Here is an 8,352-nt window from a genome sequence, read left to right as displayed (position 1 = left end):
ACATATACTATTTATTTCAATATTACATTGTTCTTTACATAGACTGGAGTCAAATAATACAGATGAACTTTTATTATTTTGACTGACAAGAAAGGCAGCTGTATGAAGGAAAATGTTATTTTGGGAAACTGCTAAATTGAGGCATGTTTCAATAAAAATCCATTATCTGTATTCTACATTATTGCGCACACTTCCAAAGCCTGTATGTCAACTGTATCTTAAATACATATGATGATGGCTACATGACATTGAAAAACAAATCCAACTCCATTGAAAGACAAATGAAGTCGCCAGTTGACAACACATAGAACATAGAACATAGAAAATACAGCACAGAACAGGCCCTTCGGCCCACGATGTTGTGCCGAACCTTTGTCCTAGATTAATATGTTCATATGTTCCATTTTCTATTTCTCGAAATTACATACACTATCTTAGAGCCAATTTTAGGTGAAATAGCAGGCGCCAAGCACTATACATTATCAGTGCACCTTGATATGCACATCTATACTATTAGCTCCCGACATCCCAGCAGTGAGAGTTACAATGAAGCGTCAGGGGCAGGATTTTCCATTTCAGAAACTAGATGTTGATGCCGTGACTGAATCGGTGGACCTCTAAGACAACTAAATTGGTGCCGGTCTCAGAGCAATTCAGGATCCGTTAATGGGCTAGTGCCGGCGCCACGTGGAACACGATCGATTCCAATGAAAAACGGTGTCCAATTCGCAGAGGTCGGGATTACCACTCAAGAAGCTGACAAGCTGCAGCTGCATATCAGCACTTCACTCCCCATACACTCATCCCAGCAAACAAGATAAGCGGCACCCCAGTTTGCAGACGCCATGCTGGAGGCCCTGCTGGGCGCCATGGATGAGAGGCGGGGCACGCTGTTCCCCTGGGTGGGAAGGAGGCTGCTCCCCCCCCCCCCCCCCCCGCACCCTGTCATACACCCGGGCCTGGTTGCAGGTGGCAGAGGCCAAGAGTGCCGTGGGCCTCAGTGCCAGAACTGGCCAGCAATGCCGAAAGAAGCTGCATGAATCCTCGGGGTAGAGTGAGTAGGCAGTACAGTCCCACACACCCATAAACTCACCCCCCTACCTGGAGGGAGTCTGAACCACACCACTGGCAGTGTGCTCGCTCCCCATCCTGCACCACATGCCAGCACCCAAACCGGCCACCATGGCCGGGTCCCCTGACTACGAAGACCACCAGCTGCTCACCCCCCTGTGCTGCCTGCGTCCGACAGTCTAACACTGTATGCTTTCTGTCTCCATCACCTCTTCCCGCCTCCACAGGAGAAGGCGGCGCACACCCGCAGGGAGAGGGAGAAAAGCGGAGGGGGAACACCGGACCGGCGACCCCTCAGAGTGGCGGGCACTGGATCTGGTCAGTGGGCCCGGAGAGAGGGCAGCCACTGAGGCAGAGATCGGCATCGGGCAACCAAGTGAGACCCTGCTGCGCACGATCCCCCCCCCCACACACACACACCCTCACAGCCCCCACCTCACAACCCCCACACCACCCACCTCATCATCTCCCGCACAACCCTCCTCCCCAAACCCAGCACCCACCTCACCATCACACCACCCACCTCCCCAACCCCCACCACCCACCTCCCCAACCCCCACACCACCCACCTCCCCAACCCCCACACCTCCCACCTCACCATCCCCCACCTCCCCAACCCCCACACCACCCACCTCCCCAACCCCCACACCTCCCACCTCACCATCCCCCACCTCCCCAAACCCCACACCACCCACCTACCCAACCCCCACACCTCCCAAACCCCACACCACCCTCCTCCCCAACCCCCACACCACGCACCTCCCCAACCCCCACACCTCCCAAACCCCACACCACCCTCCTCCCCAACCCCCACACCACGCACCTCCCCAACCCCCACACCTCCCACCTCACCATCCCCCACATCACCCACCTCCCCAACCCCCACACCTCCCCAACCCCCACACCACCCACCTTCCCAAACCCCACATCACCCACCTCCCCGACCCCCACATCACCCACCTCACCATCCTCCACATCACACCTCCCCAACCCCCACACCACCATCCTCCCCAACCCCCACACCACCCACCTCCCCAACCCCCACACCACCCACCTCCCCAACCCCCACACCACCCTCCTCCCCAACCCCCACACCACCCACCTCCCCAACCCCCACACCACCCACCTCCCCAACCCCCACACCACCCTCCTCCCCAACCCCCACACCACCCACCTCCCCAACCCTCACACCACCCACCTCCCCAACCCCCACACCACCCACCTCACCATCCTCCACATCACACCTCCCCAACCCCCACACCACCATCCTCCCCAACCCCCACACCACCCACCACCCCAACCCCCACACCACCCACCTCCCCAACCCCCACACCACCCTCCTCCCCAACCCCCACACCACCCACCTCCCAACCCCCACACCACCCACCTCCCCAACCCCCACACCACCCACCTCACCATCCTCCACATCACACCTCCCCAACCCCCACACCACCATCCTCCCCAACCCCCACACCACCCACCTCCCCAACCCCCACACCACCCACCTCCCCAACCCCTACACCACCCTCCTCCCCAACCCCCACACCACCCACCTCCCCAACCCCCACACCACCCACCTCCCCAACCCCCACACCACCCTCCTCCCCAACCCCCACACCACCCACCTCCCCAACCCTCACACCACCCACCTCCCCAACCCCCACACCACCCACCTCACCATCCTCCACATCACACCTCCCCAACCCCCACACCACCATCCTCCCCAACCCCCACACCACCCACCACCCCAACCCCCACACCACCCACCTCCCCAACCCCCACACCACCCTCCTCCCCAACCCCCACACCACCCACCTCCCAACCCCCACACCACCCACCTCCCCAACCCCCACACCACCCACCTCCCACCACCCACCTCCCCAACCCCCACACCACCCTCCTCCCCAACCCCCACACCACCCACCTCCCCAACCCCCACACCACCCACCTCCCCAACCCCCACACCACCCACCTCCCCAACCCTCACACCACCCTCCTCCCCAACCCCCACACCACCCACCACCCCAACCCTCACACCACCCACCTCCCCAACCCCCACACCACCCTCCTCCCAAACCCCCACACCACCCACCTCCCCAACCCTCACACAACCCACCTCCCCAACCTTCACACCACCCACCTCCCCAACCCCCACACCACCCTCCTCCCCAACCCTCACACCACCCACCTCACCATCCCCACACCACCCACCTCCCCAACTCTCACACAACCCACCTCCCCAACCCCCACACCACCCACCTCCCCAACCCTCACACCACCCACCTCCCCAACCCCCACACCACCCACCTCCCCAACTCCCACACCACCCACCTCCCCAACCCCCACACCACCCACCTCCCTAATCCGTGATCCAATCATGCATCAAGTCTTGTGTCTTGCAGGATCACCCGGCGATGAGGCGGGCCCTTCTGGTGTCCCCCGCCCCTAACACCAAGCAGATTCCAGCGACGAGGAGGCAACGGACAGTGACGCAAGCCCCCAAACGCCAGCCCAGGTCATCCCGCAGCATCAGTCTCAGAGACCTTGGTTGGGCATGTTAGGACGCAGCTCCTGGGACACGATCTGGTGCTGCGCTCCATCAGGTAGAGGTAGGAACCCTCAAGGGGATGGACAATCGGAGGGCGGCCGACCCCAGGGACTAGCTGCCATCCAGATGAGTCTCAGGCGTCTGGAAAAGACGGTCGCATCAATAATGGAGATGCTGACACAGAGCCAATGACTACATGAAGATCTGTCAGCAGCCATCCAGCATCAGCAGTTGGAGGAGTCCAACCGCATGCAGGGGCAGAAGGCGGTGCCAACAATATGGGCCACCAGGCCAACACTGAACAGTGGCGTCTGCGGCGAAGGTCATGGGGGCGAAGGTATCGGCAATTGGTCAGGGTGTCCAAGGCCTGGGGCAATATGTGCGGGCGGTGGCCAAGGCGCAGGACAGGGCTGCCCTGTCACAGACAGCTATGTACCAGGGCCACCTGGACATTGTAGCAGTGCTCCAGATTTGGCCCAGTCTCAGCGGGTTACGGCTGAGAGCGTTGACAGCATTGTCTGGTGCTGACTAACCTGAGCCAGTCCCCTGGGAGGCATAGTCACTAAGTGATGTGGCACAGTCTTAGAGGGATGTGGCCCAGTCCCTGTGCTCCATGGCAGCGAGCATGGAGACCCTGGTCGAGACAAGAACCGACCTCCAGGACTGGCAGCACCATGATGTAGTGGGGGAGCCCGAGGAGTTTGTTCCCCCATCCCACGGAGTAGCCCAGGGGCTTTTAGGCAAACTGAGGGAGGTGGAGTGATGTGGTCCTTGCCGGTGACTCTCGCAGGGGAGGTGCTGGAACTCCACGGCATCTCGGACTACCCCCTCCACCCCACCCCCCCTCTCCTGTCCCCGGTGCATGGGATGGGCAGTGGGCAGCATAGGGTGGCACCACACCACTTGGGACACCCGAGCAACTGCTGGGTCCAACCAAGCCCGGAGGACGGACGCAAAAGTAGACCCAGGTCACAGGGCGGGATTCGCAGCAGGCTGCCTCCACTCCTGATGTACCGCCTGGGGAACCACCTAGACATAGCATTCGGGCCCGTAAGGTCAGAAAGTTAAACACCAGTTAAGTTCGTAAGGATGTAACACATAGGTTAGTTAGCGATAGGGGCCAGGGCACAGACTTGTACATAAATGTTCACCTTTTCACAATAAACACCTGTTCACAAACATTTCAACCTGCCTCGGTGCTCTGTCAGAAGGTTGTGAGGGATGGGCTGGGCTAGCCTGTCTGCAAAGGGGGCATTGGGGGGGGGGGGGGGGGGGGTGGAAGAGATGGGCGGCCGTTAAAGGTGGGCATGGGCTGAGGCTCCGGGTTCGGACACCACACATCGTCCCGTTACCCCACCCTGCCCCATCCCTCTCAACCCCAACAACCCTCACCCCTCCACCCCATATCCACCTCGCCACCCCAAGGGTGCAGTGGGACCTACTCCAGGATGTTGCCCCTCTGCTGCACGATGTTGTGGAGGACTCAGCAGGCCTAACGCTATACTGGAGGGATCCTCCAGAGCGGTCCAGGCACCTGAAACTGCTACTTCAGGAAGCAGATGCACCACTTGATCACACACCAGGTCGCTGTATGGGCGTCATTGCAGCGGGTCTCCGCTTCGGTCTGTGGCCGATAACATCATCAGCCAGACTACAGCGGATAGCCCCCATTGCTCAGGAGCCAAACCCTTACCCGGTGGTGTGGTGGCACCTTGAAGGTGTCAGGGACCGTTGAATGTGCCAGGACGAAGGCGTTATGCACACTGCCCTGGTATCGGGCGCAGACGTACATGATGTGCATCTCATGGTCACACATTAGCTGCACGTTCATTGAGTGGAACCCGTTTCAGTTTGTGAAGATTGGCCTGTCTGGGCCGGTGCGCATTGGGGGACATGCATCTCATCGATCACCTCCTGGACCTGGGGCACCCTGGCACTAGTGGTGAATCACACAGCCTGGGTATTCTGGTCCTCATTGAAATGGATGTATTGTGCCGACCGGGCATATAGGGCCTCCGTGACGGCGCGTATGCACCTGTGCACCCACTCTGCGCCTGGAAGGACTCGTGGCATAAATATTCAGGGCTACCGTCACCTTGACGGCCACCAGGAGTGGATGTCCTTCTCCATACCCCTTGCGGTTCCAGGTGAGCCATGAACCGGCAGATATGTTGCACTGTCTCCCTGCTCAGCTGGAATCTTCAACGGCATGCCCGGTCCAGCAGGTCCTCGAATGACAGGCCATGCCGTTCACACAAGGCCAAATGCAACATCTCGGGGGTGGGGCGGGAGGGGGGGTAGGTGCATGGTAGTACAGTGGTTAGCACAGTTTCTTCACAGCTCCAGGGTCCCAGGTTCGATTCCCTGCTTGGGTCACTGTCTGTGCGGAGTCTGCGCGTTCTCCCCATGTCTGCGTGGGTTTCCTTCCGGGTGCTCCGGTTTCCTCCCAGTCCAAGGATGTGCAGGTTAGGTGGATTGGCCATGCTCGATTGCCCCTTAGTGTCCAAAAAGGTTAGGTGGGGTTACTGGGATAGGGTGGAGTTGTGGGCTTAGGTAGGGTGCTCTTTCCAAGGGCCGGTGCAGACTCGATGGGCCAAATGGCCTCCTTCTGCGCTGTAAATTCTATGATTCTATGATCCTTCCCACCTCCTCCTCCTTGACCTGTTGGGAAGCTGACTGTCCATCGTCACCGGCTTGCCCCATTCCTCTGGGGCAGGCTCACCTGCTGCAGGTTCCTCCTTGAGCAACTCCTGCTCCTACAGCCTCAGTGCATCCCCCAGCGCTACGACGGCCAGGGTGAAGGCTACCATTCCTGGTTGGAGTCCGAAGTTCACTGGCTGCAGGGGGTGAAAGGCAGACATGCTAGCATGGTGCATACCCCTGTGCCCAACCAAGTCCAATGCTACATAGTGGTCCTAGCCTGCACTGGAGTCCCTGCCCCTGTTATGTGCCCCTCCCTCATCCCCCATCCTTACACCCACCCCAGCCATTTCTCTTAGCACACTGCTCCCCAACCCATCGGTGCCAGGCACCACGGGGGCTTCTGGCCTTGGCACCCATCCCTGCCCACAGGGGTATCGGTCGCTGGCCCTACCTATGCCGACGGTACAATCCGCACCCCCTGTCCAGCACCCTCCTGCAGGGGCTACTGTGGACATCACCCTTGGGTGGCCCTGTTATGCCCTGCCAGCGGGTGGCATCTGGTTGTGAGGGGGGGAAGGGGCATTGGTGGGGTAGAGGGGAGAGGGAGGAGTGTGGGGGGGGCACCCATTCGGCTGGTGTCACAGTGCGCAACCACGGACCATGATGGGTGGTCACTGGGGTGCTCAAGATGGCTGCCTTTCAGGTCACAGCAATGGCTATCCATGTCTGGACATCCTCGTCCGGGGTGGCGGGGGGGGGGGGGGGATCACCCTGACCCCACGGCTCCTGGTAATCGCCGCCCTTTGGCAGACACCCCCTCCCGGCCCGGCAGGCCCCAGGCCCCAGCCCCCCCCCCCCCCCACACACACACAGCCAGCCCATGGTCACGCCTCTATATCGACCTTCTCTTTCTCCCTCAGCAGTCACGGCACTGGTTTCCTGATTTTTAAAACCACAAGTGAAACCTGCCGTCCATAATTCCTCGTGACGGAGGCGGAGCCCCCGAAGAATATGGGGTTGGATCCTTTAATGATATGCCAACATCGTTTACTGCACGTGCATAGTAGAACATATTCACGCACTGCTGAAGCACCGGCGCATAGCATTCTGTCAGTTCCCGGAGCTGGCCACGATTTTGCCCCAAACGTGATTCTCCGCCCATTCACGTTTCACAATTCCGGCATCGCTGGATGGAGAATCCTGCCTCTGTTGTTGAAGCAGGGCAATTAAGGCAAGCAGAAACTGCTACGTCAAATAAAACAACAGACTGCATGTTCATTGTATTCATTTGTGGGCCAAAAAAGAATCAACCATGTTATTGAAGGAACTTACCCATGCTTTTTTTTTTGTGCAGTTCATTCTTGCAATGGAGCTTTTCTGCCATGAATTAATATTCGTTTTCTTAATCAGGGAAACATATGTTGCAATTGTATAAGGTGTTAGTGAGGCCACACCTGGAGTTTTGTGTTCAGTTTTGGTCTCCTTACTTGAGAAAGGACGCACTGGCACTGGAGGGTGTGCAGAGGAGATTCACTAGGTTAATCCCAGAGCTGAAGGGGTTGGATTACGAGGAGAGGTTGAGTAGACTGGGACTGTACTCGTTGGAATTTGGAAGGATGAGGGGGGATCTTATAGAAACATATAAAATTATGAAGGGAATAGATAGGATAGATGCGGGCAGGTTGTTTCCACTGGCGGGTGAAAGCAGAACTAGGGGGCATAGCCTCAAAATAAGGGGAAGTAGATTTAGGACTGAGTTTAGGAGGAACTTCTTCACCCAAAGGGTTGTGAATCTTTGGAATTCCTTGCCCAGTGAAGTAGTAGAGGCTCCTTCATTAAATGTTTTTAAGATAAAGATAGATAGTTTTTTGAAGAATAAAGGGATTAAGGGTTATGGTGTTCGGGCCGGAAAGTGGAGCTGAGTCCACAAAAGATCAGCCATGATCTCATTAAATGGTGGAGCAGGCTCGACGGGCCAGATGGCCTACTCCTGCTCCTAGTTCTTATGTTCTTCTGTTCACAATTCCTCCAAGATCCTTGCACGGTGAGTTAATGCCTCCCACTCCAGTATTGTGGATGATAGGTATCAT

This window comes from Scyliorhinus torazame, chromosome 2 (genome assembly GCF_047496885.1).
Source record: "Scyliorhinus torazame isolate Kashiwa2021f chromosome 2, sScyTor2.1, whole genome shotgun sequence".
Classification (NCBI taxonomy): Eukaryota; Metazoa; Chordata; class Chondrichthyes; order Carcharhiniformes; family Scyliorhinidae; genus Scyliorhinus; species Scyliorhinus torazame.
Note: the sequence above shows the minus strand (reverse complement) of the source record.